Source organism: Mya arenaria, chromosome 9 (assembly GCF_026914265.1).
Source record: "Mya arenaria isolate MELC-2E11 chromosome 9, ASM2691426v1".
Taxonomy (NCBI): domain Eukaryota; kingdom Metazoa; phylum Mollusca; class Bivalvia; order Myida; family Myidae; genus Mya; species Mya arenaria.
In genome coordinates, this window is record NC_069130.1 from 70,452,868 (window position 1) to 70,469,425 (window position 16,558).

Consider the following 16,558-nt stretch of genomic DNA (forward strand, 5'->3'; position numbering starts at 1 on the left):
ATTGTATAAAATTTCGGCCCTAATACGGACACTAATATTCAGTGTGACCGGGTTTGACAGCACCCCATCAATGTATACTGTCTGTTTTCTATCTTGAAGGTATGATGTTATCCATTCCAGTGGTTTTTCAGCGATTCCGAACACATTTTCAAGTCTTTGTAACAAAGTTTTGTGATCGATTGTGTCAAAAGCTGCCGATAGATCTAGCATTACTAAGATGGTTGCATTATCATGGTCAAGGGATTTAAGAACATCATTTTGGAATTTGAGTGCAGTTTCTGTCGAATGGAGTTTACGATAGGCTGACTGATGTTTTTCTTGAAGTTGATTTTCTGTCAAGTGTTCATCAATGCGAGAACTCACTACTTTTTCTGGTGTCTTTGATACAAATGATAGATTTGAAACAGATCTATATTTTTTAAATGTTTGGATCCAGTGTTTGTTTTTTCAAAAGAGGTCGAACATAAGATCCTTTAAACTCTGATGGAATGTTTCCTGTGCTGAGCGAAATGTTGATAATGTTCGAAAGAAATGGTAAAAGTTCATCGAGGCATGATTTTAATAGCCATGTTGGTATCGGATCCAGTTCACATGATTTAATAGAAGATTTATTGATTATTTTCTTAACTTCTTCTGCTGGTGCTGTTTCAAAGTGAATCAGACTATTTTCAACAATCAATTGTTCTGTTTCTGATTCGACTGGGTTAAGAACTAACTTTGATTTTATCTCATCTCTGATGGTTTCTATTTTCTTAACAAAAAACTCACTAAACTCTTGTGGCAATTTATGAGTTTTTATGTTTGTAGGTAAAGATGTCTCAGTTGGACCGTTCAGTAGATCTTTTGTGATTTGAAACGATTGTTTTTTATCTCGACCACAAGCTGCTACCTTATCCAAATAATGATTCGCTTTAGCCTCTACCAGCATATTATTTACTTTTGCACATTGATTTCGGTAAATTTCGTGGTCAACAGTCAGTTTAGATGATTGCCACTTTCTTTCTAACTTACGCCGCAGATGTTTTGCGTCATGTAACTCCTGAGTATACCAAGCACAAGAAGGTCGTAACACTATTGTCTTTCTTTGAAGTGGGGCATGTTTTTCGTAATAATGGCAAACGATATATTGCTATTCTTATTCCATTAAACTTGTGGCAGATTTACCAAAATATTGCTCAACAGTTTCTAGGATGCCATAGTTTCCTTGTCGGGCTTTATTAGTATGACTAGAACAAATGTGTGTTTTACGTAATATAAATTATACTACGCTTCCTCGTTTATCTTTTTCTTTTTGTAATGTATATGTGTTGTTTAGAATCATCGAATCAATAGTTATGCTTATTTTAGTCCATCGTGAGTTAGAATATCGCTTACGTGTACAGACGTTAACAATGTTGCACTTAAAATCACTTTCACTGTACAGTCTTAATCAAAGTACGACATAAGTGCTTATACTTGAAATTTGTATTTACAACATTTCCATTCACTCCTTTCAATTCAATAAGCTAATTCGTATTGTAGAAAACATTAACTAGGATAAATGTATGAGTGGTAAAAACGGGTCAGTAACTATCTTAAACCGATTATCAAGAGGCTTAATTTAAGTGAACGCTTAGTTATACTGTAGAGCATGTACTGAATATTGGCATTTAAAAGTCGGAGACTTATATCTTACTTAATTGATAAAAGGCAGACTCGGTCTGTCTCCTCCATTCTTGAATTAGTTTGTTGTCAGAATATGTAATGTATCCTGAGACATGTAATGTCGATCGATCTGAAAACCCAGACAAACGGAGCACATTCAGGAACCTGTAGTTACTGGGAAATGAATGGCTTAAGTGGCCAACAGAAACGCTTTAGATATTTGTCTTTGTCTCATAAAAGGATATATATTCACTTATATGTATACTTATCCAGCAGTATAAATACATACCTTTGTCATAGGTAGAATCTAAAATTACATGCAAGAAATCACTTCTTATCGTCGAAAGATAATAATTTGATTGTGTCTCCAGTGTTATAAATTATGACTTACAAAAGAAATATCATAATAGGTGTGGTGGCTGGTTGTTAATGATGGTCGACACCTTAGTGCATTCATTTCAAAGCCATATTTTCCTTAATCAACACTTAATCAAACCACAATTAACTCTAACAAAAACGTTATATAGTTTATTCCATTGTCTAATACATTCAAGCAGTAGCACTTTGTTGGAACATTAGACTTTTAAGACTTAAAGAATATTTAAATTCATAAACTTCAGATGATTCTGTTTCGTTTCTTCACCAAAAGTTACGTAATAAGATGTTCATAATAAGATATTTTGTCTTTGTAATTACTGCAACGTTGCCGACTTGTGCTTAAATGCTGTCGGATTAAAACATTCATTTGACAGTCTTTCATTTCAAATGAAGCATCTTGATATTCGAATTTCGCTCATTAATATCCAAACAGAATACTTTTAGTGAGGCAGTGTAGTCTACGCAAGTATTTCTGTCACTAATTACGCCATTTGACAAGCCCAAAATATATCCAACAAAACACTAAATCATTTTCCCGTACTTCACCATTAATTCGAACCATATTGAGTTCCAAATTATGCTTGAAAGCATTTACAAAAATCACACATATTAACCTATAAATGTCGAAAATTGAAACAAAATTGATATAAAGTACATGCTATAGTTTGAAGAGTTTGAAGAGTCAAATGTAACTAAAATGGAACAGCTGAATCTAATACGTCGAGGCCAAGAAGGGAGGTTCGAACACGTTGAGCATATTTAAATATGTGGAGATAATTTAAATGTAATAATAAAAGCTAGTATTGTTAGTTAGAGATTATCAAATTGTGATGAAACTTTGGCAAAATACTTGTCAACAAGTTGTCTTTAATATGGGTCTCCTCAGGTAAAAACTAGGTCAAATCTTAGGAAATGTTTCCACCATGTCATAAATAAATTTTTATCCAATTATTATCCATGCTAACAGAATACACATATTCATGTTGTCTTAAACATTAGTGAGTTTAGATCACCTTACATCATAAACTAGTGTAAATGTACAAATCTTAGGCAATAATTTCTTCATTTTTTTATCCAATTGTTAGAGAAGATACATGTGTAAAGTGTAAATAAACATAGCATGTACGTGTTTTAACGGTAGCTGGAAATAAACAATGTCATGTGTGTAATCATTAATAGAAAAACAAAGTATATGTGATTGTTTCAACACTTTATGGTTTACATTTTCAGAAATGTAATATATGTTTTATTGTAACATAAACTTTAACTATATCCAAAAAAAAATCTTTTTAACTTTTGATTATTAAAATTAAAAATTAAAACGACATGTTTTGTAATTGATAATTTGACCGAAAAGGCAAGCTTTCGTAGAAGTTAAAATCAATTGACTGTGTACATCCCCTCTTTATAGTTAACAGCATTTGTGCGTTCTATATGATTTCCTTGATATGAATTCCGTTCTGTGAAAATGAATAATGAGCATGACATAATACATAGACCTTACTGGTTTTAATTTTAGATAGCTAAACTTTTCACCTAGTGAGCATCAAACCTTAAGTCGTGTGTTGTCATGAAATGTTGAAGGACTATATAAATTAAAGCGCACATCACAGGATTTTACGGACATATTGTGTTGTAACGATATCATCTGCTTGTCGGAGACATGGACTACAAAGTCACCTAAGATTGTCCTGACGGGGTTTAGCAGGCCTATCCATTCATATAGGCGGTTTCAAAACAGGAGATCAAAAAGGTCAAGTGGTGGCTTAATAATATACATCAGAGATAGTACCGCAAAGGCATCAAATTAGTAAAAAATGAATTTGACTGTATAGTATGGTTGAAAATGGACAAAGTATTTTTGGTAACAATGAAGATTGGTATTTGGGATTCACATATATTGCACCAAAAAAATCTCCTATACACGCATTCTATGATCGGGATATATTTGAGACGCTAGAGCAAGATATTGCACAGTTCTGTAGACAGGGACGTACGGTGATGTTTGGTGACATGAACAGTAGGGTTGGGCGAAACATTGATCTCAATGAAAATGAGGAATTTAACGGCTTAGAATTCAGTGAACAGCTAAATGAAAAGCCCCCGCGGCGGGCGTCAGCAGATCAAGGTAGTAACCGTTACGGTGAACAATTGGTACAGTTATGTAAAACGGTCAATGTGTGCATTATGAATGGAAGATCAGGGACCCAGGGTGATAACGGGAAAATCACGTGCATAACGGTGAGAGCGAAATAGACCTGCTTTTGACAAAATACAGTAACTTTGAATTCATATCAGACTTTAAAGTCAATGAATTTAATGAATTCTCAAACCATGCGCCACTGACATTTATAATTAAAGTTAGATCGCATAATGAAGATCGACAGTTGAAAACAAAAGTTATTTATAAGTGGGATGAAGAGTACAGAGATAGTTCCGTGGCGGTATTACAAGTGATTTAAACAAAGTAAATGCCTAAATAAATGACGATAACAAGAGAATTGATGAAAAAGTAAACGGTCTGAGTGCAATAATCACATCAAAAGCGAACGGGTACTTTCAACGTAGCGTTACATACACTGCGCATAGATTTACTGACAACACAAAACATGGTTTGTCGCAGAATGCCGAAGAAAACAATCGTTGAATAAGTAGTCTTTACAGACTTTTCTATGTCGCAGAAATGACGAGTGTAAACGTCAATTCCTACAACACAAACGTGACTACAAATTCCATGTCAGAAAGGTTAAACGGCTATTTAACAGGAATAGAGCTAGGTCGATAAATGAAATGCGTTACAAAAAACCACGCGAGTTCTGGAAAATATTTAAAGGCCCGCGCAATGCTAAAACAGATACGGATACATTAAAAAGTGAGGACATATTTAAACACTTTGAACAACTCTCGCAGGGAATGTCTAACGATGAACCGGATGTAGCTGAATTTGTGGGTGGATTTAACGTAAGGGAACGAATCGACAAACCATCATATGTAGAAATCGACGATCGAATTACACTCGAAGAAGTCCGGAAAGCGTGTAATAAACTAAAACGCAACAAAGCAGCTGGTATAGATAATTTGATAAACGAGTATTTTGAGAGACAATAGACATGATGGTGCATCCATTCGCAGAACTCTTTAACCAGATTTTTGACACCGGTGTGTACCCAAAAATTGGTCAATCGGAGTTATTATTTTAGTATTACAGAAACAACCTGCTGACGATCCCAACAATTACAGGGGGATAACTCTGATAAGTTGTCTTGCGAAGTTATTCACAACTGTTATAAACGATCGTTTAAAAAAATGGGCAGATGCAAATGATAAACTTTCAGATGCCCAGTTTGGATTTAAGCAAAAGCACGGAACATCTGATGCTGTTTTTGTTTTACATGCCTTAATAGAAAGATGTCTTACTGACAAGAAACCGTTATATGCTGCGTTTTAGGACTTTCGAAAAGCATACGATTCTGTCTCTAGAGCATCTTTGTGGTACAAGTTAATTAAAGCAGGAGTCGACGGAAATATGTTTGCAATATTGCGGGATATGTATAATGACGTTAAATTATGTGTTAAATACTGTGAAAATGTCTCCGAACTTTTTGCAAATAACATAGGCTTATTTCAAGGGGAGATAACTTCCTGCATAATGTTTTCTATTTTCTTGGATGACTTGGAACACTCACTTCAAGATAACGTGTTTTCTGGATTATCAGTAGACGAAATAAACATTTTCCTAATATTGTACGCCGACGACTGATTATTTTTGAGTGAAACACCGGAAGGGCTCCAAGACCACCTCAACTCGTTATAACGTTAATGCGACAGGTGGAAACTACATGTCAATGTAGAAAAAACGAAAATAGTTGTTTTCAAAAAGAGGGGGCGAGCAGCTTTGACCAATTTCATTTGGACCTATAATGGCACAGCGGTCGACGTGGTGAACGAATTTATTTATCTTGGGTTCATGCTCTGTTTGAACGGGTCTTTTAAAAAAGGGATAGATGCCTTAGCGTCTAAAGCGGAAAAATCTTTGCTCTCGTTGTTTGACATAACAAAGGGGATTGAAGTGCCGTTAATCATTATGATAAATCTGTTTGATTCATATTTGACATCAATTGTGTGCTACTGTGGCGAAGTATGGGGGTTCTCATCAGCCGAAAAGGCGGAAATGGTACACAGGAAGTTCCTCAAACGAGTTCTTGGTGTCAAGATGTCAACAGTGAACGCAGCGGTCTATGGAGAGACCGGACGCTACCCGCTAATTATTACTAGGCAATGCAAAATTATTAAGTACTGGTTAAAGCTTGTTACAAATTATAACGGGAATTGCATTCTTAGCTCTTTGTATAATGAAGCCCGTAGGCAGTGTGAACATGGCGTTGAAAATTGGGTTTTTAAAGTGAAACATTTACTGTGTTATAACGGCTTTAATGATGTTTGGTAATATCCGCAATATGTGAATGTAAACGTATTTATGGTTTTGTTAAAGCAAAGACTGTTGGATCAATACATTACTTCTTGGAGATCAGCTGTAAATAACTCACCAACTCTCGCATTATATAAGGAAGTTAAACTTGTATTTGAGTTCTCTCCACATTTATCAGTTATAGAAAACAAGAAGCTTAAACATGCATTAACAAAATTAAGACTATCATCACACTGTTTAGAAATTGAACATGGGCGCCATAGAGGAATTGAAAGAAGAAATAGACTGTTTCCATTGTGTGACAAAGGTGTGATCGAGGATGAATACCATTTCGATATCGAGTGTGAAGCTTACAATGAGCTTAGACTAAGGTTTATTCCCCCAAGATATAGGATTCGACCAAGCATGTTTAAATTTGTGGAGTTACTGTCAACTAAAAATAAGACGATTCTAAACTGTTTATCTAATTTCTTGTGTAAATGTCTTATTAGACGTCTTAATTTGATAAATAGTATAGCTTAATAACGCAAATCACAGTCCTGTCAATTGTATTTGTTAACATATCGCTCTCAGCTTATTTCATGTATGTTTACTATCATGCACTGACTTGAATGTTTTCGTTAACTTTGTACATGCATTCATTATCGTGTATATTTATTTGTACATTTTTGGACGTTATGCCTAAACTTTCTATTGAATCATTGATATTCTGTATATGCATAAGATAATAAACATTTTGTTCTGTTCTGATATTAATGCGGAAAATCGCGCAAAAAAGTTCGTTAATTTACATTAAAACGGGCTAAATTTCGAGAAAATATTTTATATTATTTAAGTTATATTGTGATTAGCTCTTAATTTCAAACTGTTTCTACGATATAATCCATCGATGTTTTAAAAAAAGAAAACGAATGAAATAAAGTGAAAGTAGTCTTCGATGTCACTCTACTACAGAAATAAGATCTTGTTGGTTTGAAATCAATAGCTGTGGTTATTTTTGTTCCTAATGGGAAAATATCTTCTTTTTTTCCTAAACCATTGAACTTGTGACAGTTTGGCCTAAATACGGGCTACAGTTTCTCAGATGTCATAGTTTCCTTGTCGGACTTAATTAGTTTAAACGGTATCACGTACACAAGCCATGTAGCATTTTTGTAAGTCTGGAGAGAATCATCAAAGAAGACGAAACGTCCATGTGACCACCCTGGATGTCAATACGAAATAATAGATACAGGATTAAAGATCCATCACATGTATAAAGTAAAACGAACACAGGTGTGTTTTTGTTACATTATGTATGCTACGTTTTCTCGTTTTCCTTCCTTTTTTATTACTATGTGTCGTTTTTAATCAACGAAATACTTTTTTGAATTTAAGGTATTGTTTTATTCAAACGTTGTTCAAATATTTGATGTTATACTTGCTTCTTCTGCAATATATCAAATTATATTAAATCATTTCGTGGTGGTTTGAAAATAAAGATCCACTCATGTCGAAAAAAAATTGTCGTTGTTGCAACGTGTAGTTAGTTACATTCTAGTCCTTCGTTATCTCTTTAAGAAATAGTACACACCACTGAGGGTCATATGACATTATAAGGACCGGCCAGTCAGTCACCGAAGGTGTATATGGACCGAGGCGTTTGTTCATGTTAGACGACATCTAAGTACTTTCATTTCGAACCCATTATTTCCTTATTTAACCGTTTAATAGTTATTCTATCAGCATACAGATATTGTTTTAAATACTTGCTTCGTTTATTGACATTGTTATTCGTTTAAAATACAATTAAACTTTACGACACTTTGAGTGTCTAAAACATTAAGAGAGTAACACTTTGATTAAAACATGAATTACTTCAGACTCTTAAGACAACGACAATATCGGATAAGCGTGACTTAGTTCTGTTTTCATTACAAAAGTAACGATATCTGTTTTTACACCAAAAAGTCCATTATCTTTCTTTATAATTGCAATTTTGCGCATAGTGGTCGGATTAAACTACGCATTTCACAGTCCTGTAGAATTGTTTTCAGGTATACAGGAAATCTTACATCTGCCTTTGCACGAGAAGGTCTGAACATGAAAGACATATTTATGAAAAAAATGAAAATAAAACACAATTTCAGATCAATATTTAAACTAAAGTTATCATTTTCACATGTTATTTTAACCAAATGTTTCTAAACACATGTCAAAAATTACGAAATGGGCGACAACTCAAATCGTAACTGAAAGTGCATGATTACACCAACGTACTAAGGATTAGTCAATTCATAAATAGTTTTCACTCATAAGAAGCTTTTTTAAATCTGTAAATAGGAAAGTTGCACACACGTTTACCTAGAAATGTCCAAATGACTAAACACAACTAACTAACAGTTGGTGTAATCGTGTAACATGCCCACTGTCCATGAAGTTGACAAAGCAAGGATAGATTTCAGAGTCAAACTAAATGACATACACTATATAAACTTAAGTTGTAATGATAATAACTGAACATTCAGATAAAGAACTTTCAATTCCTAAATTAAATGTTTAAAAGACGGCCTTTGTATCTTGGACATTATCTGTATATATTACAAAAACATAGTTTGCAGATAATTTAAACGGAGGGGTGAATTTGATAGAATTTTTATGTAGTACTTGAGGAATTGGAAAACATCGATCTATTGTTGTATTTCTTTCTCTGTGGAAATATACTTTTAATTTTAATCAAGCTTATATAGGTATTTTCAACAAAACACTGGCAATGGAATATTTTATAGGGTAACATTTACAAATCAACAATAGATACAACATTGCGTAGCTTCTGCTAGAAATTCCTTTTGAGAAACAGTACCGACCAACAAATTTCTGTTTAAACTAATATTAATCGACTACAGTCTATGTACATTTTGCAATTAAAATGTAGAATCAATTGAAAATGTATATTGGGAATGTCAGAACACAACAGTTATGGAACAAGTTAAATAACTTTATTGCATTAGTATATACAAATTCATTTTAGCTCGATTGTGACGAAAGCTAAGCTTATAGAATCACCCTCGAGTCCGTTTCCTGGGCAGAAACCAGTACTTTATTGCATTGACGTCAATGAATATAACAATTTACAAACACCAAGCAGTATTGGGAATAGTGAAAAAGCAAATACAGTAATAACTGCATTTTTTTATTATCTTAATGAAATTTTATATCAACTTAACAAAATGTAATGACAGACATTTATCTTTCGATGTAATTTTGCATTATCTGAAATTAAGATTCAAAATGGAAGAGCAGATAGTAATAAACAATGATTAGTATAAAAACCACAGAAATAAATGGGAAGTTCCAAATAATCTAAACAACTGATAAACAAAGAAAGACACATCTAGCCTAAACAACGCATATCACATCATTGTTTTTTCCTCATATAAATAAAGAAATATATTGAACACAAAAAGGGACGTAACTGTGTGAGGTGTGTGTGCGCGCGCGTGTGTGTGCGTACGTGTGTGTGTGTCCGATAGAAAATTGTTTCTTTCACAATATAGAATTGTTTTAGCATATATATGTTCTCGATATGGCATGTAAATATGATTTATGTCGAAAAACTAATGAGAAAAACGGTTTTTACAACAAGTAAAATGTAAGATTACAACAGAGACAATGATGCCAAATGTCTTACTTAGTATCTTTATTTCATAATCCAATGACTACTAACCATGCATAAACAATTTGACACAAGCAAAGTACATAATCAACAAATAACTTTAGATTGAAGTCAGCACAACAACGTGATTCCATGATCAAAAAATAAGACGCTGTATACAAGACCCACAAGACAGCACAGTGAGAATCAACTCTAATGCCATAGGTTCTTTATAACTCGTAAATGTTGTGCCATGTAGAAACGGACAATGAAAGGATTTAACTCTGCCTTTACTCTTAATATTAAGACGAAAGTGATTGAAAAATGGAATTGATGGTCGGCTAAACGTTTATGAAATCTGAATCAAGGATCCTTCGGTCACATGAAATAAATCAAAATTATGACATAACTATTCATCGAAAATGGAAAAATGTCAACACTCCGCCCGCAAGAAACAGATATTTACATTTTGTTCTTTTTATTTAGTATATAACAGCAAATGAACCCTATGGACCCGATTTCTTGTATTTAAACTGCAAAATATTAATAAAAAAGTTTTCGACTGTGCGCATACTAGTGGCATACATCCACAAATTAATAAAATGAGTCTCCTTTAAAGTTTGATGTCATTGAAATGTATATTTAACGCTAATCATTCTTAGCTGTAAAAAGGTAACGTGAATATCATCCCATCATCTTTATGTCGAAGTAAATAACGCAATATGAAGTAATTATCTTCGCCACGATCAGTGTGTGTTAAGACTTCTTTTGTTTTTAGAAAATTCACAAGCTTTATATATAAAGTACACTTCACTATATATAATTATCATCCAAAACGGCTTTAAATTGTGAAAATTTAACATCAGTTTGATATTAAATAATATCTTTTTTAACGTAGGTTCAGCTTATTGCCGGTCGTATTTTTTATCATCGAAAAGTCCAATGTGTTTTGTTTGCGACCGTCGGACACAATTGATGTTGAAACAATCTCTAGCTTGATCCTTTCTTGTAATCCCTATAATCCCTCCGATAGTTTTGCAAGCTTGATTGATCCATTCCGATGCTTCATCTGTTGAGACTTGTTTGAACACGTTCTCCCTCTCTTAGCTACATGTTCGCAGCCAGAATTTCGCTATGGCAGTGCTTTTATACATCAGAAAGGTTCACTGGTCCTAATACTGCATAGTTCTTGAGATAGTAAAATTGTGAAAGTAAAATGTAACCAGTTATCGGTGCCTTACTAAAGCTCAACAGTAGTTCACCCATTGCAATGTATGAATGCAAGTATGCATAATTATAGATCTTCATCATCTCAGATGCATATTCATGCAGCAAGTCTGTCATACCTTTTGCTGAAATTTTGTCTTTCAACCTTGTGGTAGCCTAATGGACGGCATTCCAGGTAAGATTAAGGTCATCCATCTCACCTTCGAGCGATGGCACTTCTCTTCTCCTTGTACGGGCCCAGTCAAAAACAATTTGCCATTTAATTCGCCACAGAGGCTCGTAAGTAAGTTAGTGCCAACGAACAGCTTTGCTATAAGTTGTTGTTGTTGTTGTTGTTGTTTTCGTCCAACACAGCGGAAACAGTATATGGACCAAAATCGCCTGTCTCTATCCAGATGTCCGCCAAACCTAAACATTAAATGAGTAGACCAATTGCTCGCAGGATTTGAAACAAGCATGGTGACCACCCATTATAAATGACAATTTTTAGGATTTGTTGATTCTACCAAGATCCTTTCCTATACAATGGCTGGTCGGCCCTTATGACGGTGTGGGTTTGTCAAAATACCTTTCTAATACCAATCAATTGTAAATCAACGAAGTTATCGTGTCAGCAGGTGCTTGGAGTATTGGCATTATATTCATTGAATCTGTTCCACGGAGGAGCGTGCTGCATACCATCATAACTACGCGTTTTTGAGCTGTTCATGCCAAATCATGCACTAACGTAACATGATATTGATGGTAGTCTCTCAACCAAACGTTCATGTTGCAATTATTCATGTTTGATGGTGATGGCGGTTTGCCACTAACATTTGCTTTCACCAGGGTTTGGTAAACTTGCATGGTTTCCTTGTCTTCTTTCATGTTGTCAGAATCACTTGATTGACCTTCTGGTGATGGATGTCCAAAGTCCATTTGCCAAACAACCATTTTAGTACTAAGATAGCCATTTTTTCATCTAAGGTACACTCGAGAACATCAATGTTATCGCAAGAGATATGTGTGAAATTCCCGGGATTACATTTGGTGGAATCTAGTTGTAACCGTATATTACACTAGTATATTGTTTGCAATAGCGTTTTCGAATTATTCCTCTTTTCCAGGTATACACTTGTTGGCAACGACTTTCTCTGATCGTGGTGCTTGGTGGAGTGTTAAACCTAATCCTCTTTTTTGTGTTAATCAATTTTTTGACACTCCGCAGACATTTTTGTGCAACACTTAAAACCCTTCGCTTTGTATTTTCACCACTGACATAAGAATAACTTAGTTGACATATCTCCGAATACCATTAAGAGAAATGGAATAGACTGTTAGGCACTATTTCTTCAACATTAATTTTAGAAACTGGTTCCTTTATTCATGTTTGTAATCTTGATTAATAAACTTAAACATATAACATCATAGCTAGTATATCAGTTTTATATCATTTCTAAGTAAACTGACACCGGTAGGCTGTATTATTATCATGTATTCGATGTATTGTAAACATGTCTAACCATTATTTCAGGCATTTTATAAACAAAACTAAAACATATTATATACCTGGTTTTGTGTTACGGGTCTATTTTGATCCGAAGTATTATACGTAATGGAACGAAAGACAAATAAATGACACAAAGTAATATAATTCACAAGTAAATACGTTTATGGTGAATAGAATGACGAAATGGCTAAGTGTACTTGATTGATCTGTTTTAAGTATAAAAAGACGAAAAAAGAATGAAATTTGTTTCCTGGTCTAGTAGTCTAAAAAACAGTAAAAGGGTTCATATTGATAAGAAATCGACCCTATGTTGTTACTACAGCAAAAATAAAGAAAGGAACATCCGTTGACCTTCCATATGATTTTATAAGCCCGTTTGTTGTATTTAAAGGGCGACAGATGGTCTGAGAGATTCACAAAGATACCAAACAATACATAGGGGTTAAAGGTTTTGCAAATTTTGCCAACATCAATTTATAGGTTTCTTTTCTGTTATCCCAGGCAGTCTAATAATTCTAGCTCTTAAAATAAAATTGCTTAGTTTTTATGCGTCTTATTTTCTTTTTCTTTCTATGCTGGTTTTAGTTCAGATGTATTAAACAAAATTAAGGATATAAAGAGATCTCTTGGGAAATCATCCAGGACTGGTAGTGACTTCGTAGAGCATAAAATAAGATTGTTTTTTACAAAAAAAGTATTAGTTGCTACTTGTAACATGTTAATACTACAACTGAATATTATACCAATGCAAAAAGAAATACTTAAACTAGCTAACCAAGCATGCTTTGTGCCATGCCTCTTGAATGTTTCTATAAAGTGGAGGCACTTTTTACTGACATTGGAAGTGAAAATATAAAAAGACAACACAATCAGAATGTCAAACTACTATAGAAGTTTTACAAAAAATATCAAGACAATTGTGGCTCTGTACTATGCTATTTGTTTTCGAGATAAACCTTGCATACTGTTGACCATTGACGAAATAACATTTCAAGGGTACTCGGGAATACATAAAATAGAATGATGCAAAACCGGAAGATATGGCAGGAAAACTACGGCACTTTTTATGAACACGCACACTTTAGAAAACATATTTATCTACCATTAAGCAATATTGAGGACCTAAACCGACCACAATTTATCGAGCAATTTAAAAACAAACACATGTAACACAATGAACCAGATCATCCATTTAAAATCTCATTTGTATGCGTGTTTGTAATGGTAGTGTTGATTACTGGTATAATTATTTCGTTCCTATCGAATGGGCATGCTTAACTACAATTGAAACACATTAACAAGTACTTCGTCGATCTACATCAAAAACGTTTGATTTTCAACTCGCCATTTTCTAAAGTTGATATATGGAAACTTCTTTTATCAAACTAAATGCGCTTAAAATGTTATTATTTTTGTTGTTTTATTTTTGCTTGTTGGAAAGCATGCGGGGTTGGTGGCAAAAAATGAAGTACCTCTCTGCATACCTACCGCCTGTGTTCCGAGTATCCTATAAAAAGCCCTTGAATAAGATGTAACGAATAGTTTAGTTTCAGCATCAATAAATATCTCATAAGCATGATATATAGATTTACATTACACTTTTAATTACATGTAGATGTTTGTTGAAGAAGACATAGTTAGTTTTACATGTTAAACATAATTAGTTGGAGTGGTGGAGGTTGGGAATCTATTGTATGAGAAGATTAAGTAAGGGGCCGCTACAACATCTACTTAAAGGTACTTCGCCAACTGCATTCAAATGAGTACCACACGAAGCCGGAAACGGTTTTTGAGTCGTATTTTAAGGAATGTTAGCAACCTTTGGAAGTGGTTTAAACGAGTTAAGGTTTCCTCAATATGGTGATCTATATGGGTAGGTAATACAACTTAGTGGTATTCCGCCTATTCAAGTAAGTTAAACCTGTCTCAATAAAAACATAATCATAAAAAAACATACACATGTAAGCTGAATAGCAAGGATATGTTGAATTTAAAGCATCTGGTTCGAGTAGGATAGAAAAATACCCGCAAAATTGCAAACTAGTTAATTTGTTGATGGTTTTATAACTCATAAGTTTGAGCGTAGAAGGTAATTTGATAAAATTTATGTATTTTATTGTTATGTACTCCGCCTACTTCATTCTAGTGAGTACCGGACCCAGTCAGAAAACGTTTTATTTTTCGATTTTGGAAACTTATGCGGAGGCAATAAACGAGTTTACAAGTTTCATAGAATAGTGACCTATATGTGGTGGAAGATGAGCGTGTCCGATACAACCTTTACAGAACGTTTTCTTTTCTGATGCTATGTCAAATACGGTTTCAATATCTGCCGGAGTTCCACAAGGCTCAATTCTTGGACCCTTACTTTTTCTTGTAAATGAAAATAAATATATGACATAATTCGGGACATAAAATCACAAATACGTCCTTTTGCAGGTGATGCTTCCACGTATTCATTGTCGACGACACTTTGTCTGCAGCTCAGCAACTAAAAATGACATGAAAGAGATCCTTATATGGACAAAGAGATGGCTTGAATCATTCGCCCCAGCGAAAACCGAATTATTATTCAGCGTCTGTGTATTGCCGAATAATGCAATTACATAATATGGTGAGGATTAAAGTAAGTGGATCGTTACCGGCGTAGAAAGTGACCTGAAGTAATCCATAACTTGGGGGCTATTTAACCGTCGTCGCAGACCAGCAGCGTGAATTGTGGTTATTTTAAGAAATTTTATCATTCAAAATTAGTGACTGTTGCTATCGATGACTTGCTTTACAATGAATATTGTTGTAAGTGTCGATATTCTTTTCCCGTCTTTACAAGCCTCGTTTACAATACGTGTTGACGCGGCTGTGAACTAGTTAAAGCATTTTATATGGAATTTGCATATTTGTATAGTATGTGTAAACTAAATTGTGACCGCATATGTGTGTAGTAGCGCTTTTTTCAAAGTATATATTTCTTTATGGTTAAATTGCTCATAGGATACATAAGACTGTAAACCCATACCGCATTTATAACTTATACTCGTACTACGATATAATACGTATTTTCGTCGTTAATACATTAGATATACTATATAACCTGTGTTAAAAGTAAACAAGAGGGCCATGATGGCCCTAAATCGCTCACCTAATTAAAGGAGTTTAACCTTTGTTATCAATATAGCTTGTTTCTCAACGAATATTGAACAAGAGCTGTCACAGTGACGAATGCCCCCGAATGTGACATTAACCTATGTACAAGCACATGAACAGTTTATCTTGCCTTTACGTGTCAAATACATGTGGCAAGTTATTTTAAATTGCCCCTGAACATAAAAAATACCACCCATACTTGACAGCCTACACTCTTATGTCCTCATATTTAGCATTCCATTGTGAATAAACACTTAGTGTATCTTTCACTTTAGAGGTAGCGACATGGGTCTTGAACACGACATGTCGTCTTGGTATGTAAAATACACATGGCAAGCCATTTTATAATCTGTCCAAACAAGAGAAAGTTCTAGCCCGGACACGACAACCTATACTCTTTTTTCCTTATATATGCAGCATTCCATTGTGAGTAAACACTAAGCGTGACCTTGACTTTAGAGGTAAGGACACGGGTCTTGCACACGACACGTCATCTTGGTATGTCGAACAAATTATATATTGATATATGTCCATACAAGAGAAAGTTACAGCACGGACACCAGTTATTGAGCCAGACACACGGAGGGACGGACGCACGAACGGACGGACGGAC